The 24,490-nt window shown below is 38.6% G+C and overlaps 1 long non-coding RNA gene across 6 annotated transcripts; it reads left to right on the forward strand.

The window, feature by feature from the left end:
- The first annotated feature begins 108 nt into the window (after positions 1-108).
- On the forward strand, positions 109-24,044 carry LOC112228550. Of its 6 annotated transcripts, XR_006080458.1 has the most exons (9): positions 109-1,012; positions 8,090-8,142; positions 13,922-14,046; positions 14,435-14,558; positions 14,974-15,055; positions 15,226-15,431; positions 15,529-15,612; positions 23,304-23,346; positions 23,820-24,044. It is a non-coding gene; the product is annotated as an uncharacterized LOC112228550 (long non-coding RNA). The 6 variants fall into 6 exon arrangements; XR_006080459.1 differs by lacking the exon at positions 8,090-8,142; XR_002950073.2 differs by lacking the exons at positions 109-1,012; positions 8,090-8,142 and adding an exon at positions 12,972-13,515.
- The last annotated feature ends 446 nt before the right edge of the window (positions 24,045-24,490 follow it).

A 24,490-nucleotide genomic window follows, 5' to 3' on the forward strand; every position in this document is an offset into this window, starting at 1 on the left:
CGTACCAAACTTCAGAAAGATTGTGGGAAAAAAAAAACGTTTATAGTCATTATTTTTATTTGTTCAAGATATAAGACCTTTCCTGTGACTGGAATGATAATTGGATCATTTATTTCAGCATGTCCATGCAAAGTCGTGACAAAAAAAAGAAAGAAGTTAGCCGTTCTATTGCTAATCAACAAGAGAGAAACGTGCTTATAGACAACTGCCATAACTACACTTGGCCTATGGATAATAGCATGCTTTCGAATGCTGAAGATGACGAATTCCCCTCTTTACCGGTTACTCCGTGCAAACCTCCACCCTCCAAAAAACCCAACATGAACTCTGACATCGTGGCTACCCTCTCCTTACTCATCAACTCCAGGTGTGACGCCATTGAGAAAATGGTAGGCGCGAACACCATGGTTATCGAAGGCTTGAAAAAGACGAGTTTGCATGTGGTGAAATTAAGGATGTGAAAACGAGAGTGGCAAAAGTTGAAAAAAATATGGAAAGGGTGGAAAAGAATAACAATGTCTACCATAGACGTCTCACTGATCTGGAACAATACACAAGAAAATGGAACCTGAGACTCTACGGCTTGCCAGAGGTGGAGAATGAAGATGTGCGAGGAGAGGCTATCCGTATCTGCCAATAAGTTTTGCCTGCAGAGAAGAACAAAGTTGGTGATAACATCGACGTTGTGCATCGCCTCGGCAAGAAGCAAAAGCAAAGCGATTCAAGACCCAGGGGTATCATCATCATATTCACTACCAGATTCTACAGGGATGCTGTCTGGAAAGCTGCTAGGAAGAACGCCTTCCTTCAGAGCCATGGTATGCGTTTCGCCGAGCATCTCAGCTCGGAAGACATAGAAAGAAGGAACAAGTTGTGGCCAACGATCAAGATAGCACGAAGTGAGGGGAAGGCTGCTTACTTCGTCGGAGGACGAGGTTTCATCAACGGTTCAGAAATCCATATTCCTCCCTAAAATCTCACCAGAAGGAACAGGTTGATGGTTTCAGCCATGGTATTCTCATTTTCCTTATGTTGTTTACCTAACAAGCATGACTATTTTTCAGGAATACTCAGGTATTTCAATTTATTAGTTTGTTCTTGTATGACCAGAATACCTATTTTGTTTACAAGCTTACAAAGAAGATTGAAAGCTGAATTTATGTTTTATGTATACAGTAACTAAGCTACTGTTTTAAAGGGCATACAGGTCTGCTCTGACTTTACACGGTTATTGTTCTATTTAGTTATTAATACTTATTTCCAAAAAAGGTCTTAGGAACGTTTATATGTAAAACATTTTGTTATTCAATTATTTTATGATCAGTTTTCATATGTACTTAAAATAGTAGGTACCCTTTTTTATTTAGATTATTATTTATTTTATTATTTCTCAGAATAGTTCCTGATTACACTAAAGAGGGTTTTTAGTCTCTCTTACTACAAGAACCCTTGGTTTGGTCTTGAACATAATTTCCAGTTGAGTTGAATTTCAAAGCCAGATAACGTCTAGCTCAAAGGTTATGGAATAAGCTATTTTCACTTTAAATTGACTTAAATGGTGCAGATCTCGGTTCCTTATCGTTTACGTTCACTGCTCCTACGTCTTTGACTAATCCTACTACAGTTTATACTTTTATATAATCTTTGTTGTTTTGTCTGTCTATATTATCTCTTAATGCTAGGGGGTTACGAAACAATGTGAAGCGCAAGGCCTTATTTTTATTTGCTAAACAATTTCAAACAGATTTTTGCTTTTTTCAAGAGTCTCACTCAATTTTGGCTGATGCCAACTTTTGGAGGTCAAGTGGGGCAACGATATTTGGCTTTCCCATGGATCTGAACGCTCCGCTGGTGTCACTACAATGAAAAATACCTTTGGTGGTAATATTCTACACTCGGAATGTGACCCCTTTGGTCACTTGATTTGTCTTGTGATCAGTTACAATGACATTACACTCATTACTGTAAACTTCTACGGGTACAACACCAAACATGAGAATGATGACTTGCTTGAATCTATAGAGAAACATATACTTCATTGGTTATCTAAATTTCCCAATTCGTTATTATTGATAGGAGGGGACTTTAACATTACAATAGATAATTCAACTGATAGGCCAACCAATCAGAATTTAGGTTTAATACTTTTTATGGAAACGTTTGATCTTACCAATATATGGAGAGAGAGGTTTCCGGCCGAAAGATCATTCACTTGGAGTAACAAAACAGGCTCCAGACAATCCAGAATAGATTTTTGGCTTATATCCAAATGTATTGATAGTGAGTGTGTTACTACAAATATTTGTACTACTCCCCTCACAGACCATAGGGCTATTTACATTGATATCAAAATATTTACCCCTGATACAAACCTTGGTAGAGCATCCTACTGGAAGCTAAATAGCTCATTATTAAATAATGATATAGTTACATTTGAGGTTAAAGATCTGCTCTCACACTTTTGGGAAAGGGCTTGTGAAGAAAAATCTTATTGCAAGAACTGGGAGCTCTTTAAATTTGAGGTGTCCAAATATCGTAGAAAATATGGTAGTAATCTTGCTAAGACCAGAAGAGCTGGAAAAGGTGATCATTAAGATAACTTCCCTTTCTCAGAGGTCCCCAGCCGACCTCTTGGGGGAGGAGAAGATGGAACTAATTGAGTTACAAAATAAACTGGATAATATATATAAATTAAAAGCAGAAGGAGCCTTTATTAGATCTAGGAAAAAATGGATTGAGGAGGGAGAACAGAATTCATCCTATTTCTTTAGACTTGAGAAATTTCACTCTAAAAATAACACTAGCCATAAGTTAACCAAACATTGATGGTGTTCAAAAATTAATCGCTCAATACTGTAGCAATGTTTACAGAAAATTGTATAGCTCTACGTACTGTCAGGAATCCACAGATATGTTTTTTTAACTCACTGAATAATGTTCACTCTATCAGTGATATAGAATCTAAACAGTGTGATGAACCCATCAAAGTTGAAGAGATTATAGAGTCTATCAAACATCTAAAGAACAATAAATCACCAGGTGTTGATGGAATTACATCAGAATTTTACAAATTAATTTCTGAACAAGTAGCTCCCTTCCTATTTGAAGTCTTTTTAGAGAGTATTAAAAACAATGTTCACCCTCCTACAATGAGTCGGGTTAATAACACTGATACCTAAGCCTAAAAAAGAAGTGCTGCTCATCGATAACTGGCGTCCAATTTGTCTTCTTAATAATGACTATAAGATATTAGCCTTACTACTTGCAAAAATAATTAAAGAAGTCCTGGATGCAATTATTGTCTGGCTTCATGAGGAACAGACATATTTCTAACAATGTCAGACTAGTATTAGACACACTTGACTACTCAGACCTAATAACTGAGGATAGCTTCATATTATTTTTTAGATTTTTATAAAGCATTTGACACAGTAGAGCATCAGTTTCTCTTCCACTCCCTTGAGAGACTTGGCTTTGGGGATTTTTTCTGTAAGGCTATTAAGACTCTCTATGCAAATTGTAACAGCTCTATCAAATTGAAATATGGCACCTCACCTAGATTTGAGTTAAAGAGAGGAATTAGGCAAGGTTGTACTATCTCTCCGTACCTGTTTTTATTAATCACCCAACTTCTTGCAAATTCTTTAAATTGTCCTGTACAAGGTATTTCCATAGCTGGTAAAGAAATTATTATAAGCCAGCTGGCTGACGATACCACACTTTTTCTGAAAGACGCTAACCAAATTCCCATATCGATCAATGTGATACAATCATTTTCCAAAGTGTCTGGTCTATATCTTAACATTAATAAATGTGAACTCATAGCTGTCAAAGATTGTATGACACCTTCATATTATGGTATTCCTGTAAAAGAAGAACTTACATATTTAGGCATAGCCATTACAAAGGATCAGAAGTCTTACTACATTACAGCGTTTTTGTTAGGAGAGCATTTAACCGTCTTAAAATACAGTTCAATTTCTTTTTGTAGGGTACGAAAATGTGGTTTTCTGTTTGTAAATTTACATTTGTGTATATAAATTTTGGCCAAAAGAATAATGAAATTAATTACATAAAAATGATTCCGCTTATTTCTATTGTATGTAAAGAATCCAAACAGTACATCTCTCAACAATAGTGTAAAATCTTCGTAAATGTGTTATAAACCTACGGATGTCTTGCCAGTTTTCTTACATGCATACAATGCCAAAAAAGATGCAACACTGTTTCTGGTTGGTCATTACAAAATGAGCAATTTGAGTTGATGTTTTCCTTAAACTTCTTCATATAGTGGTTGGCAGGATAATATTTATGAATAATTTTAAAGGAAACTTCCTTAATTTTGTTAACAAGTAGGTATGTGTGTGGCAACATCCAAACTTTTTCCCAACAGATATTATCAATAAATCCATTCCAATAAGGCTGACACAAGAATCATATCGCTTTGTTGTTGAATGGACCAAAAGAGAAACAAATCTTTCCTACGGATGAGTCAACAGGGTCAATAGAAGGTAGGCTCTGAGGGTCAGGTCTTGACACGTTCCTGAATAACATAGCAACACCTGAGGGAATGGCATCTAAAACAATTGGTGTTACAGGTGTTACAAGGACCTTGTAAAGTGAAAAGAATTCTTTATAACTGAGTAAAAGACCCTCTGCATTTACCAGTTGGCTCACCAATAGGATATTATTTCGGAACCAATATTCTAAAAACAAAGAGGTATTTTTATACAATATATCCCAATTATTCCATATATAATATCTGTGTGGAGAAAAATTGTGTTTATAAATTAAGGACCATGACAAGAAAACCTGACGATGAAAAGCAGAAAGTTTCATTGGAACTTTGTCAATATTATAATTGCAAAACAACGAAGTTAAGGCCACCAATAGTAGAGAAGACATGATGAGGAATAACATTCCAGATAGAAGTGGGTCTTCTTAGGAATTGTTTTATCCAATTGATCTTAAAAGTATTATTTAAAGTCCAGAAAATAGTAAACAATTCTCATAAGTGTTCATTACAACAGTTTTCCTAATGTAATGGGTACGGTTTCTCCAAAGAAAGTTGAAAAGCATCTGGTCTATCTCCTTGCTTATTTTACTGTCAAGATATAAAGATAGAGCACCTAGAGATGTTAGTCTAGAGATACCTTCAGCCTTGGTTATTAGGACTCTACCTTTTAAAGATAAGTCCCTCTGTAGCCATTGATTTAGTTTCTTCTGGGGTTTTTTAATACGAGGGTTAAAATTTAGTAAGCCTCTAGACTTCTGATCCCTTGTAATGGTTATGCCTAAATATGTAAGTTCTTCTTTTACTGGAATACCATAATATGAAGGTGTCACACAATCTTTGACAGCTATGAGTCCACATTTATTAATGTTAAGATATAGACCAGACGCTTTGGAAAAGGATTGTATCACATTGATCGATATGGGAATTTGGTTAGCATCTTTCAGAAAAAGTGTAGTATCGTCAGCCAGCTGGCTTATAATAATTTCTTTACCAGCTATGGAAATACCTTGTACAGGACTATTTAAAGAATTTGCAAGAAGTTGGGTGATTAATAAAAACAGGTACGGAGAGATAGTACAACCTTGCCTAATTCCTCTCTTTAACTCAAATCTAGGTGAGGTGCCATATTTCAATTTGATAGAGCTGTTACCATTTGCATAGAGAGTCTTAATAGCCTTACAGAAAAAATCCCCAAAGCCAATTCTCTCAAGGGAGTGGAAGAGAAACTGATGCTCTACTGTGTCAAATGCTTTAGAAAAATCTAAAAATAATATGAAGCTATCCTCAGTTATTAGGTCTGAGTAGTCAAGTGTGTCTAATACTAGTCTGACATTGTTAGAAATATGTCTGTGCCAGACTGTTTCATCAATGATTGCATCCAGGACTTCTTTAATTATTTTTGCAAGTAGTAAGGCTAATATCTTATAGTCATTATTAAAAAGACAAATTGGACACCAGTTATCGATGAGCAGCACTTCTTTTTTAGGCTAAGGTATCAGTGTTATTAACCCCTGACTCATTGTAGAAGGGAGAACATTGTTTTTAATACTCTCTAAAAATACTTCAAATAGGAAGGGAGCTACTTGTTCAGAAAATAATTTGTAAAATTCTGATGTAATTCCATCAACACCTGGTGATTTATTGTTCTTTAGATGTTTGATAGACGCTATAATCTCCATATATCAGTAAGATCAAACTTTTCCATAAAAAGTATTAAACACAAATTCTGATTGGTTGGCCTACCCAGCTCGGATAAAAAGCGTCTGTTCAAGCCGCCATCTTGGCACCTTTTCCAGTCAATTTGAGTAATGTTATTGTGTATTCTCCGTAATGACGTAGTTTTACGTTATTACGCAATGACATCACAATGTCATTTAGCAACTTTTAGCAACAAATCAACCTGCCTCTAGCAACTTACCCTGAAAATTAGCTGGCAACACTGCACCCCATACAGAACCAATCAGTTGATATAATCGAGAACTATAGTATCATCATAAATCACGCGATGTGAATCAGACAGAGGGGTGCCAGGTTCAAAACAACGTTTCATATGGTAATTTCCAAGTAGGCAAAATGTATCAACCACAGCTTTTATTACACCCCATATAAGTTGGTGGCGGTAATAACCATTTTTATTTTACTGTAACTAAAACTAGAATAACATTTCATGTCGTCGTCAAATGTACCTAATCTGATTATTTTTTAAACTGATTTACAAAGCTAATGTAAAGGATTTTTTTAAAAAGTGTTTTTACCTCGGGATAGCCCGCTAATATGAACTGGGGAGAACTTTTTTTGAGTGCAATTTGATCTGAATTTATAGTCGTTTTCATTAATACACTTTCTGGTGTGGAGTTAAACTCCTAGCCAATGCTTACACCATTCATATAATTTTTAAATAATGACAGGGTGTGTGCAAGTGCACACTTCTGAAAAGGGGTGGAGAATTAGGATGTTGCCTACAGTACATTCAGAAAGTATTCAGACCCCTTGAGTTTTTCCACATTTTGTTACATTACAGTCTTATTCTAAAATGGATTAAGTTGATTACACACTATACCCCATAATTACAAAGCAAAAACAGATTTTTATACATTTTTGCAAATGAAAAAAATATATCACATTTACATAAGTATTCAGACCCTTTACTCAGTACTTTGTTGAAGCACCTTTGGCAGTGATTACAGCCTCCAGTCTTCTTGGGTATGACGCTACAAGCTTGGTACACCTGTATTTAGGGAGTTTCTCCCATTATTCTCTGCAGATCCTCTCAAGCTCTCAAGTCAGGTTGGATGGAGAGCTTCGCTGCACAGGTCTCTCTAGAGATGTTTCAGGTCTTTCCAGAGATGTTCGATCAGGTTCAAGTCCGGCTCTGGTTGTGCCACTCAAGGACAGAGACTTGAAAATCGAAGAGGTCTGAATACTTTCCGAATGCACTGTATGTTCTTCAACATGAAGGTGCTCTTGATCACTCGTTTAAGAAATTAAATGACTGGTATAGGTTTTATGGTGGAAAATCTCCCTATCCTTTGTTTACGCCAATCAAATGAGATGACAATTGGGATGAAAGGAACAGATAGACAAAGTCATGACCTAATGTGGCTTATGTAGATAGATTAGGCCAGTGGTTCCCAATCAGGAATCAATATCCAAAGTGAGTACTTAGAAAGACTAATTTTATATGATAATATGCCTACATTTAAAATGCATATGAGACGGTTCTTTCTGGGCATTATTGGCAGAACAAGATGTGATCGGGGCTATAATGACCCAAAAAGTTGAGAACCACTAGACTAGGAAAGTATTAGATATTACATTATATCCATTAGCCAATATTCCCAATATATTCCTGTCCCATGCTTGTTGAAGCCCAAATATGTTTCATCACCTGTCTCTGGAGCCATTTCAGACTAGTTATGGCCATGCAAATCACAACTTCCTACCCATAACCATCTTTACATTCCCTATAAGAAAATAATTGAGTGTAAGCAAAATAACTCTACTAGTCATGAATTATGATAGATAATTATGTGTCCTATGTATCAGTTGTCACTGTCTTGTTTTTCTTTACAGATGCCTGACTAGAGGCGCGATAGCACCTACACCCCTGCCATCGACTTGGGTTGGTGAGAAAATTGCTCTGTTCAGTTCTAGTCAACTTAATTTAACCAGGATAGTCCACTCAGTAACAATTGTCACTACTCTCTAGTAAGTACTGGGAGAGCAGACGCTTCCCTCTGTAGCAGAAGTTGTGCCCAGCTGCAGTGATGCACCTCCTCCACATCCATCAGCATAAATAAAGGAAGGTGGCGTATGTTGAGTCCTAGAAGGTGTTGAGGGAGCTACTCCACATGCCTGCAGTATAACTGGAATGTCTTCAACCCAACACAATCTGCAGTATGTGTGGAGTTTTGGAGGAGGCTTATCTATGGTCCTGTGGGTTTTGTGGCTCAGATAAGTATTTCTGTGCCACCTGTGCTGTGAGAAAACACAGCACTCCCAACATTCTCCACCAATTGGATTTATGGAAGGTAATGTATTTTAAGTTATGTCAAAAAAATTGCTTCCCAGTCCAAAATGTTGGATCATGTATAGGGCTGTGGCGGTCATGAAATTTCGTCAGTCGGTTTATTGTCAATCAAATAACTGTGGGTCTCACGGTAATTGACCGTTAATTAACATAAACACATGAACATCTTCTGGCTTCCACACAAGCCACTGATGCTGACCTTTGGAACATCTACATTTTAAAAAGTAATAAATCCATGTAATATATAGCCTACACCATCACAATAAATCCATAATGTATTTTTGACAGGTCTAAAGAAGCATTATATTAAGAAAATGTAGCCTATTTCAGAAGAACAGAATAGCATACTGTTGAGTTCTTAGGTTGTGTCCTGATCTGGCTATGCCAATTGGCTGTGGGCTACACTAGTTAATTTAGCAGACAAGATTTGTTTTGAAATCCGGGACATTATTATATAGTATGAAGAATACAAATGAACAAAGCTGAATAAAATAGAAAATATATTTTCTCCAAATGATTTGAAGGAGTGCGCACATGCAGCTATTCTGTGTTAAGTGGTTAACAAAAAAACAAGTATTCCTGTATGCTTTTTTTAGTTTTTAATATAACTTTAGTTGTTCTACAAATGTTGGGCTATATGTTTTGATTTTAATACATTGTAAGGCTGAATGATGCGACTGTAATGATGATTTGAAAAAAGTTGCATGAAAGGTATGAGCTCTGATTTGGTTTTTGCGCAGGCTGTACACACTACATCAGTCACTCATTCACAATTTAATAATAATGCCTAGAATTTCAAGGCGGCATCCATTATTAAGTGATTGTCAAATTGTGAATGAGTGACTGATGTAGTGTGTACAGCCTGCGCAAAAACCAAAGCAGAGCTCATACCTTATAGCCCAACGTTTGTAGAACGTTTGTAGAACAACTAAAGTTTGTTGACATAACTTAAAATACATTACCTTCCATAAATCCAACTGGTGGAGAATGTTGGGAGTGCTGTGTTTTCTCACAGCACAGGTGGCACAGAAATACTTAACTGAGCCACAATACCCACAGCACCATAGATCAGCCTCCTCCAACTTTGTGTGGCCGTAATGCACCCGCTGTGCATATTGGAATAACTGTCCCCATGTACTTTTCGTCAGCCAACAAGATGAGTAGACCTATCGAACAGCAAAAGCACTAGTTTATGTCAATCTACTATCCCCAAGGTAAAAAAGTCGACCTATTCTATTCTGTGCGATAAATAAATATTCCAAACATTGTCTGGGACAGTTGTGGGATGCGATAGATCGCAAATTAATATAACCACTAGCATCAAAAAAAACTTTTTTTACGCAATGTGGCTGACGCAACAGATCAGAACGTTTAGCTTAAAATGTTGATAAATTATTAGGCTATTTCTTTCCATTATAAGCGCAGCAATGCGCATACGGCAATAGGCAAAAAGCGCGAATGTTCTATTAGCAGGAAAACACCAGTCTGAAGTGACCACAAATGCGATTATGCATGTATTGCTTTTATTATAAAGGTGCATTTCTATGCTGAAAATGATCTTCCCCAAACTTGAAACCTACACGCTGCGTATGTATGCCATTTAGGCTCTACACCCGTTGTAAACCAGATTAATTAGTTGTGATACAAACCTTATCAAAACATATAGGCCTATGGGCTAGGCTACATGAGGTGATTTGAAAACGTTTTTTTTTTTTTAAAGCCATTGTTTCTTATGGTGGTCCTCATTCACAAGTGCTAATATATAATTCACAAGTTATAGGCTAATCAGACTATTCTTGATTTAATTGTGGCTTTACATATACTAAATAATATATGTGTGAAATTCGTTTTGATTTTAAATGAACCGTTATCATGTACCTGTCTCAAAACGGGCAGGGGGACAAATACGTCATCACTGCACTTAAATAGCGAATGGAGGATGCTTTTCCTGTGGTTCATTTTCATGCCAGCCAGGTAGGCTATACACCTGTTGTATATTCAAACAATGCGCTTAATATTTGCTTAATATTAGGAAGGTTGAGAAAAAAATATAGTACAGTACAAATACAGTTTCTAAAAAAAGTTACAGTTCCCTGGTAAATGTAAATGTGACAAAATCTGTCGTGCCAAGCACCGAGTTGATTTCAGATTTTCTTACAACTTGTGTCATGAAATATTCCCTTGACTGTGTCATCTACTTATTTCATTGTATTGTGCACACTACGCTGTATTCCTGCTCAAATTACAACTTTGATTTAGATTTCATTTTATCTAGTTTACCATAACCCGGTTCACTCTTTTGTTATTGTAAGAATATTCAAAGATAAATACACAACACATAGGTCAAGATGGAAATAATTATCAATGGAAATAGTTGTTTTTCTGTAATGGGGAATTGAAGATTAATGGGTCAGGGACACGGGAGGAATTTCAGTCCAGGACTTATAGCTATGTGGCAAGTTCTCATCGGTCCAAATTGTCTCTACATTGAGCCTGAAATTAAAATGGATACTTGTTATTTGGCCCATTTTTACTGCAAGGAATTCTAATTGGTCAACCACAGGCTAGGGTTGGATTATAAACTACATTCTGTCACTTTGTTCAGGGGAGAAAACTATGAGGAAAGGGAAGAATGACCATCTACTTCCCAGCATAACAACTATGATTTGTTCTTTATTTAAAACATGTTATTTCACCTTTATTTAACCAGGTAGGCCAGTTGAGAACAAGTTCTCATTTACATCTGTGACCTGACCAAGATAAAGCAAAGCAGTACGACAAAAACTACAACACAGAGTTACACATGGGATTAACACATGTACAGTCAATAACACAATAGAAAAATATGTTTACAGTGTGTGCAAATGAAGTAAGGAGGTAAGGCAATAAATAGGCCAATAGTGGCAAAGTAATTACAATTAAGCAATTTACACTGGAGTGATATATGTGCAGATGAGGATGTGCAAGTAGAAATACTGGTGTACAAAAGAGCAGAAAAACAAAATATGGGGATGAGGAAGGTAGTTGGTTGGATGGGCTATTTACAGATGGGCTGTGTACAGCTGCAGCGATCGGTAAGCTGCTCTGACAGCTGATGCTTAAAGTTAGTGAGGGAGATATAAGTCCCCAACTTAAGTGATTTTTGCAATTCGTTCCAGTCTTAGGCAGCAGAGAACTGGAAGGAAAGGCGGCCAAAGAGGTGTTGGCTTTGGGGATGACCAGTGAGATATACCTGCTGGTGCGCGTGCTACGGGTGGGTGTTGTTATCATTGATCTTCCTTGAGATGTTTCTACAACTTGATTGGAGTCCACATGTGGTACATTTAATTGATTGGACATGATTTTGAAAGGCACACAGTTGACAGTGGATTGTCAAGGCAAAAACCAAGCCATGGGGTCTAAGGAATTATCTGTAGAGCTCCGAGACAGGATTGTGTTGAGGCACAGATCTGGGGAAGGATACCAAAAAAACTCTGCAGTATTGAAGGTCCCCAAGAACACAGTGGCCTCCATTATTTTTAATTTGGAGAAGTGTGTAACTAACGAGACCCTTCCTAGAGCTGGCCAGACGGAAGCCACTCCTCGGTAAAAGGCACATGACAGCCAGCTTGGAGTTTGCCAAAAGGCACCCAAAGGACTCTCAGACCATGAGAAACAATATTCTCTGGTGTGATGAAAACAACATTGAACTCTTTGGCCTGAATGCCAGGCATCACGTCTGGAGGAAACCTGGCACCATCCCTACGGTGAAACATGGTGGTGGCATGTTTTTCAGTGCCAGGGACAGGGAGACTAGTCAGGATTGAGGGAAAGATGGGCATTGCTATGGTGACCAGTGAACTGAGATAAGGCGGAGCTTTACCTAGCAAAGACTTGTAGATGACATGGAGCCAGGGGGTTTGGCGACGAATATGTAGCGAGGACCAGCCAACGAGAGCATACAGGTTGCAGTGGTGGGTAATATATGGGGCATTGGTGAAAAAAATGGATGGCAGTGTAATAGACTGCATCCCATTTGCTGACTAGAGTGTTGGAGGCTATTTTGTAAATGACATCGCCGAAGTCGAAGATTGGTAGGATAGTCAGTTTTACGAGGGTATGTTTGGCAGCATGAGTGAAGGATGTTTTGTTGCGAAATAGGAAGCCGATTCTAGATTTAATTTTGGATTGGAGTTGCTTAATGTGAGTCTGGAAGGAGAGTTTACAGTCTAGCCAGACACCTAGGTATTTGTAGTTGTCCACATATTCTAAGTCAGAATAGTCCAGAGTAGTGATGCTAGTCGGGCGGGCGGGTGCGGTTGGCGATTGGTTGAAGAGCATGCATTTAGTTTTACTAGCATTTAAGAGCAGTTGGAGGCCACGGAAGGAGTGTTGTATGGTGTTGAAGCTCGTTTGGAGGTTTGTTAACACAGTGTCCAAAGAAGGGACATAAATATATTTAATGATGTTACGTTCCCCAGTTTCTGTGTTGTTTTGGGTTTGTTTGTGTTTTTATGTGTGTATTTCAGGAAATGGCTTCCTGGATTCCAAGCAGCTGATTGGTCAGTCCCATCGATGTTTGGAGCTCTGAACCCTCCCTCTCGTCAGGGGAAAACAGCTGTTTTCAATTACCAATTCCTTCTCCAGCTAGATAAAAGCCGGTGTTCCTTTGTCAGGAGAAGAGAGAGCTTCTTTGATGTCCTGTTTTGGTTGTTGCCCAGTAACAGTTTTGTTGAATGTGTTTTGTTGCTGCTACTTCTGAGGTATGTGTATACCTAAAGGACTGTGTTTTTGATTATTGAAATTGTTCACTTTGTTAGTAATTATTCTGTTTTTGTTCCCAGGGGGGAATGCACCTTGGGAGTGCTTAGGCAAGAGGCCTGGGTGTGTACATAACTCGTAGTGTGCATAGACCGTAAATACTATGTAAGATCTGGGCGGACCACACCCCGTATTTTGGTTAGCGCGCCAGGGGGTGCTAAAACGTTAGGTAAGTAGTGGGTAGGCAGGTAAGGTAGGAGAGGGGGCTCTTTAACTTTAAATTTCTTTGCTTTGGTTCCGTCCAGCCCCTTTTTCCCCACATCACCGTGTTAAGGAAATAAATTACTTGTAAACAGTAATATTCTCTGCCTCTGTCATCCTTACCCGCACCTACAATCACATACCTCTTTCACTCCACGGGGAGTTGTGTAGCAGGGTGTTGCGTTCCCCCCTCCAAGAGGCGTACGTAACAAATGAATAAATATATTTTTCTCTCTCTGATTTGCTTTGGTCTGTTATTGAAGAATATCAACTGCTAACATTATGATAAAAATATGGAGTCATTTTGAGAGTTCTTAAGACATTGGATGTGATGTTTAGCAATGCAATCTAAGAAATTGAATGTCTCATTTCAGGAAGAGCTCATGGTGTCTGGGTGCAGTTTTGCAGCTGTTAGCTGGAACCTGTCACCCTGATCTGCCACAAACAGCTGTTTCAGTGGACCTCCTGCGCCAGTTTGCAGCCCTTCAGCTGGAGTGTGGTGTGTCTTTGAGAGATTAACTTGGCTTTCCATAAATCCAATACATGCTGGAAGTTATTGTATTTTAAATTGGAAATCAAACCATACCTGCAAGTGTTTCACTAAGAGGAGTAGTTAATCTCCACAGTTGAGCTCTACCGGAAGCTCACAATTGAGTCATCCCTAATAATTTTGTAGAATTCATTTTAAGAAAAAAGGTCAAGTTATTGCAGCTGATGCACTATTTGGGCCCCATGAAAATATTGTCTGCCTCCAGAATTGACTGCTTTGTAGGAGGAGTATCAGACATTTTGAAGGGGCTGTGTCTCACATTCAGTTTCACTAGCCCTCTTCTGTGTGACTTGTGTGATGTGTTTCTTCACTCATGCTTATTCACTTTATTTTACAGGGGTACCCAGAATTTCAAGCCGGGGATGCGCTGCGATCCAGAAACTGGATATAACTGGTGTGTTTGGGATGGCGTGCAGGCACGAGCATCCACTGAAGTTCCTGAACCTGAAAAGAGGAGAGAAGTATGTGGATGGATGGATGCTTCAGAGGTGTAGCTGATGTATTTTAGTTATATATGACGTTGTCTACAATGACGGATGTTGAACTGACTTTTCCGGCTTGCAAATGCCGGTGTTCCTGCTGGGGGACCTGTGAGGAATGCAGGGACAGAACATCACATTTCTTCACTATGACATTGCTTGCTAGCTGAAGCCTCATTTACAGGTTAAATTGATAGGTCAATCTATGTTAGCTATAATAATACATTAGATAATGTATTGAATTTTTAACCACCACAATGTAAGAGTTTCATGAATTGCTTGATACGGTTTTATGAATGGCTTGAATCTGATTCCTCCACACCTGCTTTGTAATCATGAGTAATGTTTTACACAAATTCTAAAAAGAACTGCTACACTAAATTATTTTGACATTTAGATAAACAGTCCCGATCTGAAGGTTGGACACCACATTTGCAGTCCAGGACTTTCATGCCTATGCTCATAATGCTGACTGTCAGGTAATTAAACATTTTATTTATAATTTATTCTGTTAAACACCACTTTAGTTGCAGACAGTTACACTAAGTGTTAAGAAACAGCTAGTTGTAATTTGTCCTAGTCCCTTAATTAATCATCATCATCACCCATTGTAATGCTCATTGATTTCTGATTATACATTAAATTTCAGGTCACTGATGGTACCAAGTATTTGACTGGTAGTGGGCTTGCTGACGGAAAACATATGGAGAGGTTGTGGTCCAACCTTATAACATTTGGGAAGAGCACGAAAGAGATGATACCTTCTCATCGTATCGATGCCTTCACTGTGCCTTCTAAAATGCTGCCAGGGTCAGAGAGAAACAAGATATAAACGTGTAACAGGAAATCAGTTAGGTATTGAGATGACTCAGAATTGTGTTATAATATCATTTTGCATTAAAAAAAAACGCAGATGTATTTTAAACAATCTGTTCAACTTCATGTGTTATAGCACCGGCAATACAACTCTGTCGGCAGAAGGCCATGAAGGAGGAAACCAAGGAGAAGTTGATGGTATGGCTAGACAACATTCCAGGTTAGATTCCATGTGTTTTGCGCATCATTTTTGTTTATATGTAATGATCCTTTTCTGCCCATTCGGTCAGATGAATTGGAAGCATGGCTTCAGTAGCTGGAGGCAAGGCTTTCTCCTACAGAGCTCCTCTTTATGGAATGGTTTGCCAATGTGATAGAATCAGACTGTCTCAACCTTCAAGTATAGACTGAAGACTTCTCTCTTCTGTCAGTCCTATGACTGGCCCATGGGTGGGAAGGTGAATGGAAAGGTACTAGCCCCCACAACCCACCCCACCCATAAACTTTTACTTCCTAAAACATGAAAGCCATCTGACCATAGTCTTGAAGTGTTTGCACCCTGTATAGCCATTATGACCTTTACCTGACCCAGATGGTCATCAATGAACGTTTCCTGTTCTGATTATCCATCAGCATGCACACCCTGAACCACATGTATTCCGCTTCTGAATTGCTTGCTCTTTGGGGATTTAGACGGGGTATCTGTAAAGCACTGTGATGCTGTTTTACAACTGATGATTTAAAAAGGGCTTTATAAAGTACATTTGATGATGAAATCCTTACTGTGGTTCTACTGACAATTTTATGTTTTAGTCAAATTCCTAACATTGTCCATACAATATTTTTCCCTCGCTTGTGAGTAGGGGTGTTTTGGTGACAGCGGTGGTCTTGAAGGCTGTCAAATTCCATGTGCCTATTTAGTCACGGTAATTAGGCTTTTCCAAGCTCTGATGCTACTGATGGTCATTAGTAGCCTACCAAACTTGCTAATTGCCTGGTACTCAGAACTCTATTGTCCCTCTAATCACTCTGACATCAATGCATATGTAGTAAAAAATCCAATCAAACACTAAATGAGAGCCCATGAGCTCATGTTGTGCAACATTTCTATGGGCTATGCAATTGCGTGAGAAAACAGTGATGGCCTCTAATAAAAAGAGGTCCCATCAGCTTCAATAGGCTAGGCCTACTATATTTATTTCTCAACTAATATTAAGCACATGACTCATCTTTACAACAGGAGTATAGCCTACCTGGCTTGCATGAAAATGAACCACAAGTAAAGTGTCCTCTATTTGTTATTTAAGTGTGGAGATGACGTGTTTTTTCCCCTGCCCCTGTATCGCGACAGTTGCATAATAATGGTCCCTTCTAAATCAAAACGAGACAAGATTAAATCAAGAATAGTCTGATGGGTGACAATATTAGTCTATCACTTGTGAAATATATACAGTGCCTTGCGAAAGTATTCGGCCCCCTTGAACTTTGCGACCTTTTGCCACATTTCAGGCTTCAAACATAAAGATATAAAACTGTATTTTTTTGTGAAGAATCAACAACAGGTGGGACACAATCATGAAGTGGAACGACATTTATTGGATATTTCAAACTTTTTTAACAAATCAAAAACTGAAATTGGGCGTGCAAAATTATTCAGCCCCCTTAAGTTAATACTTTGTAGCGCCACCTTTTGCTGCGATTACAGCTGTAAGTCGCTTGGGGTATGTCTCTATCAGTTTCGCACATCGAGAGACTGACATTTTTTCCCATTCCTCCTTGCAAAACAGCTCGAGCTCAGTGAGGTTGGATGGAGAGCATTTGTGAACAGCAGTTTTCAGTTCTTTCCACAGATTCTCGATTGGATTCAGGTCTGGACTTTGACTTGGCCATTCTAACACCTGGATATGTTTATTTTTGAACCATTCCATTGTAGATTTTGCTTTATGTTTTGGATCATTGTTTTGTTGGAAGACAAATCTCCGTCCCAGTCTCAGGTCTTTTGCAGACTCCATCGGGTTTTCTTCCAGAATGGTCCTGTATTTGGCTCCATCCATCTTTCCATCAATTTTAACCATCTTCCCTGTCCCTGCTGAAGAAAAGCAGGCCCAAACCATGATGCTGCCACCACCATGTTTGACAGTGGGAATGGTGTGTTCAGGGTGATGAGCCGTGTTGCTTTTACGCCAAACATAACGTTTTGCATTGTTGCCAAAAAGTTCAATTTTGGTTTAATCTGACCAGAGCACCTTCTTCCACACGTTTGGTGTGTCTCCCAGGTGGCTTGTGGCAAACTTTAAACAACACTTTTTATGGATAAATTTAAGAAATGGCTTTCTTCTTGCCACTCTTCCATAAAGGCCAGATTTGTGCAATATACGACTGATTGTTGTCCTATGGACAGATTCTCTCACCTCAGCTGTAGATCTCTGCAGTTCATCTAGCGTGATCATGGGCCTCTTGGCTGCATCTCTGATCAGTCTTCTCCTTGTATGAGCTGAAAGTTTAGAGGGACGGCCAGGTCTTGGTAGATTTGCAGTGGTCTGATACTCCTTCCATTTCAATATTATCGCTTGCACAGTGCTCCTTGGGATGTTTAAAGCTTGGGAAATCTTTTTGTATCCAAATCCGTCTTTAAACTTCTTCACAACAGTATCTCGGACCTGCCTGGTGTGTTTCTTGTTCTTCATGATGCTCTCTGCGCTTTACGGACCTCTGAGACTATCACAGTGCAGGTGCATTTATACGGAGACTTGATTACACACAGGTGGATTGTATTTATCATCATTAGTCATTTAGGTCAACATTGGATCATTCAGAGATCCTCACTGAACTTCTGGAGAGTTTGCTGCACTGAAAGTAAAGGGGCTGAATAATTTTGCACGCCCAATTTTTCAGTTTTTGATTTGTTAAAAAAGTTTGAAATATCCAATAAATGTCTTTCCACTTCATGATTGTGTCCCACTTGTTGTTGATTCTTCACAAAAAAATACAGTTTTATATCTTTATGTTTGAAGCCTGAAATGTGGCAAAAGGTCGCAAAGTTCAAGGGGGCCGAATACTTTCGCAAGGCACTGTATTATCTCTTGTGAATGATGCGTAAGTCAAGAAACAATTACTTTTTTTTTTTTGCAACCTTTTTCGAATCATAGTTTAACACCATCTAGCCTATATGTTTTGATAAGGTTTGTATCACAGCTAATGTGGCCAAATAACTTCTTAAAATGAAGTAAATTACAGGTGTAGAGCCTAAATGGCATACATACACAGTGCGTAGGTTAAGTTTGGGAAGATAATTTTCAGCATAAAAATGCAGCTTTTAACGTTCTCATCTTTTGCGTCAGGCTCATTGATTAAAGTTTTTGGGATGCTAGTGGTTGTATTAATTTGGGATCTATCTCATCCCAAGGATGCCAAGTGATGCTGCATAACATGTGCCTTAGGGCAGCGGAGGAGCGGCACCTTATATAGGCAGACCTACACAATGGCCTTTTTTATTGCCAGAGAGAGCTGATGCTTTTTTGAGAAGGCCCTTGTTTCTCTTGGGCATTGTGAAGCCGAGCCAACACACTTTCACCTGGTTGACACTAGGAACATCTTCCATTAGGAATACCCCCCCCCCCCTACTACTACCTACTCATTCAAGGGTTTTTCTTTTTTTGGACCTTTTTCTAGAATAATTGTAGAATAATAGTGAAGACATCAAAACTATGAAATAACACATGGAATCATGTAGTAACCAAAAAAGTGTTAAACAAATCAAAACATATGAGATTCTTCAAAGTAGCCAGCCGTTGCATTGATGACAGCTTGGCACACTCTTGGTATTCTCTCAACCAGCTTCATGAGGTAATCACCTGGAATGCATTTCAGTTAACAGCTGTGCCTTGTTAAGTTAATTTGTGGAATTCCTTTCCTTAATGTGTTTGAGCCAATAAGTTGTGTTGTGACAAGGTAGGGGTGGTATACAGAAGATAGCCCTATTTGGTAAAATACCAAGTACATATTATGACAAGAACAGCTCAAATAAGCAAAGAATCATTACTTTAAGACAGGAAGGTCAGTCAATGAGGTCAATGTCAAGAACTTAGAACGTTTCTTCAGGTGCAGTTGCAAAAACCATCAAGCGCTATGATGAAACTGGCTTTCATGAGGACCGCCACAGGAAAAGAAGACCCAGAGTTACTTCTGCTGCAGAGGATAAGTTCATTAGAGTTAAATGCACCTCAGATTGCAGCCCAAAATAAATGCTTCACAGACACATCTCAACATCAACTGTTCAGAGGAGACTGCGTGAATCAGGCCTTCATGGTCGAATTGCTGCAAAGAAACCACTACTAAAGGACACCAATAAGAGACTTTCTTGGGCCAAGAAACACGAGAAATGGACATTAGACCGGTGGAAGTCTGTCCTTTAGTCTGATGAGTCTTTGTGAGACGCGGTAGGTGAACTCATGATCTCTGCATGTGTGGTTCCCACCGTGAAGCATGGAGGAGATGTGATGGTGTGGGAGTGCTTTGCTGGTGACACAGTCAGTGATTTATTTAAAATTCAAGACAGACTTAACCAGCATGGCCACCACAGCATTCTGCAGCAATATGCCATCCCATCTGGTTTGCACTTAGTCCCACTATCATTTGTTTTTCAACAAGACAATGACCCAACACACCTCCAGGCTGTCGAAGGGCTATTTGACCAAGAAGTCCTGCATCAGATGACCTGGCTGCCACAATCACCCGACCTCAACCCATTTGCGATGCTTTGGGATGGGTTGGACTGCAGAGTGAAAGAAAAGCAGCCAAAAAGTGCTCAGCATATGTGGGAACTCCTTCAAGACTGTTGAAAAGCATTCCAGGTGATGCTGGTTGAGAATACCAAGGGTGTGCAAAGCTGTCATCAAGGAAAAGGGTGACTGCTTTGAAGAATATAAAATATAAAATCTATTTTTATTTGTTTTAACACTTTTTTGGGTTACTACATGATTCCATATGTGTTATTTCATAGTTTTACGTCTTCACTAGAAAATAGTCAAAATAAAGGAAAAACCCTTGAATGAGTAGGTGTGTCTTTTGACGTACTTTACATAAAACACAAGACAATCACATTTTTGACTGCACTGCCCCTTGTCTGTCACCAGGCAAGCCAAAACTCCACCGATGCAAAACCTGCAGATTAGAAGGTCTTTGTTGTATTTTTAACCAGCAACTATCAGGAAATAACGCGTCACACTTTTACAGTGTTAGTTTCATCAGCTGTTGTGATATGATACAAAACACGGGAAACAGAATTTTGACTGCACTGGGCCTTGAATATTACTTTCTTGTGGATATCTTTGCTCAAATTCCCAATGGCATAAGGTCCAACCCCCTGCAGAAAATGCCAGTAAATTCAAATGGAATTTTATTGAAGGTTTGTGACACACAAGATGTTTTCGGTGATGGGTTTTTACGCAAAGATGTTGTCTAAGTGTGATAGCATCGTCGTATACATGGCTATGGTCTTCCCTACTTGTAGGTTGTTCTTTAATTATTCTATTTTGTTAAAATATATCATTGGTTGACTTTTGAATTCCTCCTACAGATCAGAGGAATGACCATTGACAAGGCCATTGCACAACTTAAGTTCAACGACAAAAAGGGGGCAAAGACAATGTCGTGTCTTTGGCTATGCCGGATTAAGTGATATGACATGCTATTCTATAAAATCCTTTCTCCATAATTAATATTACCTGATTGAGCTAATTATGTAAATGTAATTAACTAGAGAGTCGGGACACCACAAAATAATATTTATAAAGCTGTTATCTTCCGAATAAACTCTTAAAGACCTAGTAATATTTTACATCAATAGCAGTCAATATTAATTGTCACCTTAATTCTGTCTCATCTGAAAGTTGTAAATTCTTGGTTATCTTCACGAACTCTGGCTAACAAGTTGAATCAGCAATACAAAATTGGGTTTCATTATTTATTTACTAAATACCTAATCACACAGAATTACATATACACAGAATTAATCATACCTAGATTACAAATTACGTCATAAAGGAAAACGGCCCTAGCGGGCGGAACAGATATGACAGCTGGTTACACAAAAGAAAAGGGCTGGGTTTGAGTGAAAGAGCGGGAAGGCTGAGGACCAAAGGAAGAAGCTGTGCTATTGTAAATATTGTATTTTATGCATTCTAAATGACCGCCCATTTGGAAAAGGAAAATGCATAAATATTTACTCTGAGCTGCGCTTCGGTAGGTTGGTGGTAGATGGAAGGCCGTGTTACCAAACCGAGTCCTTTGTCCTTTGAAGAATGTCTCTGGTGGTCAATTGGATACATTGTAGTAACGTTGTTGTTTGATAGACGGGATACTCTGTCTGTTCCTTCCTAACCCTCGTTTGCAGCTGCTGGCTAGTAGGTATAACATCTGTAGTGAATAAGAGTTCAAAGTTCATACCATTCACAACCAAAGCTCACGCTGATGTTGGCTTCGTTCTGTAGTTATTATCTGAACCATTCTGACATCGGACCGTCGTCCTCACATCCTCGGAACAGGAGGTTACATTTTAGTCAAGGGCTTATATATTGGAGGGAGAAAAGGGGTGTGTTTCATAGTTTACAACCTATGTCTCTTCACGTTGGCGGGCCTAATTCACTCATGAAAACCCAATTCTCACATTTTAGAAACTAAAATAACAATTCATCCCATCACGAATAATTTTATATTCAAACATTTAAATTGAACAACAATTCCATATGTTCAATTGGTTGGATTACCAGAATGTAGTTCATTTCCCCCCACCTTCTGATGCTCCCAGAATCTCAATGTTAACCAAGGGGTTTTCAAATTTCACATCAGTAGGGTAGAGAGAGGAAAAAGGGGGGAAGAGGTATTTATGACTGTCATAAACCTACCCCCAGGCCAACGTCATGACAACAATGTGGTGTGTTTTAACACCTCTAATTTATCCTTGTACAACTGTCAACAGCATGCTTTTAAATCAAATTGATCAAATGATATTTGTCACATGCGCTGAATACAACAGGTATTAGACCTTACAGTGAAATGCTTACTTAGCCCTTAACCAACAATAAGTGCTAAATAGAAAATAAAAGTAACAAATAATGAAACAGCAGCGGTAAAATAACAATAGCGATGCTATATACAGGGGGTACCGGTGCAGAGTCAATGTGTGGGGGCTGTGGTTAGTGGAGGTAATATGTACATGTAGGTAGAGTTAAAGTGACTATGCATAGATAATAAACAGAGTAGCAGCAGCGCAAAAGAGGGGTCTGGGTAGCCCTTTGATTAGCTGTTCAGCAGTCTTATGGCTTGGGGGTTGAAGCTGTTAAGAAGCACTTTGGACCTAGACTTGGTGCTCTGGTGGCAGAGAGAACAGTCCATGACTATGGTGGCTGGAGTCTTTGGAAATTTTTAGGGCCTTCCTCTGACACCGCCTGGTATAGGTCCTGGATGAAAGGAAGCTTGGCCCCAGTGATGTACTGGGCCGTACGCAATACCCTCTGTAGTGCCTTGCGGTCAGAGGCCGAGCAGTTGCCATACCAGGCAGTGAGACAACCAGTCATGATGGTGCAGTTATAGAACCTTTTTGAGGATCTGAGGACCTATGCCAAATCAATTCAGTCTCCTGAGGGGGAATAGGCTTTGTCGTGCTCTCTTCACGACTGTCTTTGTGTGTTTGGACCATAATAGTTTGTTGGTCATGTGGACAACAAGGAACTTAGTTTCCTATTTTTGCAAAACAATACACTATTTTCTTTAGGCTTGTGATATGCTAATGTACTGTAGTTCTATAGTTACAGTATACTGACAACATCCACTGGTATGACTTAGTCAGTGTTTGAGCACTGTCTTCCATTCATGTTATACATTGTTTTAAAAATATTTTTTATCTTGCAGGCCCAGGAGATGGCAGTCCATAACAAGTCCAATTTATATGTTTGTAAGTGTCAACTTTAGAACATCTTCTTGAAATTTTACACATACACGTAACCTCTTGTTAGAATCATCTCTAAAAGTATGACATAAATTGCCCATGTGTGCCCTAAATAGCATGATTGAATTTCTAATGTAAATTGTTTTAGCAGAAGGTTAGAACAAGTTATGGTGATGATCATCAAAGGGTGAATAGTGCATTTTAATCACATCCTGACTGTTTAAAATTTAAGTCAATGGAAATGTCTTGATAAATCCCAATAGGGATGTAATTTTTGATACCTGAAAAATACCTGTCTTCACTTCAGTGGCTGAGTATGATTTATGCAGTTGTAATGTAGAAGTTATTATAGATAAACAAATGGAAACTGAAATCTCTTAATTCTGATGTTTGACATTTAAATGCAATTTCCGGAATGAAAAAAAACCCGCACATTTATCCCTTTCTCCCTCTCTTCAATGGAATCATTCTCCAAAAAGGGGAAGTACCTGAAACGTATCCGTTTCCATGGCAGAGGAATGTTTGCGATCATGGATAAAGTGCACTGCCACTACTTTGTCAAGCTGGTGGAAGGGCTCCCATCTAAAGTGGAACAGAAGACAGGCTATTTCAATCGCACCATTATCCACACACGATAGGGCAACTAATACACTCTGTTTGTGATTTGATATTTGTCGTAAATAAATCATGTATTATATTTGCTGGATTGTTTTTATGATTATGGCTGTTCTCATTTAGGATTGATTATGCTGGAAAATCATCCAGAAATTGAGACAAGTATGTTTTTCTGTTAAAAGAAATCTTGCGATTACATCCAGCAGTTGTGGAGTAAAAAAAAAAGTTTTGTTACATACAGCAGATAGGTGCACTGAAATGTATTGTTTTACAGGGTCAGCCATAGTAGTAAGGTGCACCAGGAGCAAATTAGGGATAAAGCAATTTGCTCAAGGACACATCACCAGATTTCAACCAGTAATTTAACTCTATTTTGCAGTAGCTTGGAGGTAGTTGAACTAAATTCAAATCTTGGTAGTGTTTTCAGTAGTTCATTACTTTGTTGTATGTAGTGCTGTAGCTAGCTACTGGAACTACACACATCTTTTTTGGGGGGCAAAAATAAAATTGCATATCGGTGAAGTAGGCAATCATT

This window comes from Oncorhynchus tshawytscha, linkage group LG30 (genome assembly GCF_018296145.1).
Source record: "Oncorhynchus tshawytscha isolate Ot180627B linkage group LG30, Otsh_v2.0, whole genome shotgun sequence".
NCBI classification, from domain to species: Eukaryota; Metazoa; Chordata; class Actinopteri; order Salmoniformes; family Salmonidae; genus Oncorhynchus; species Oncorhynchus tshawytscha.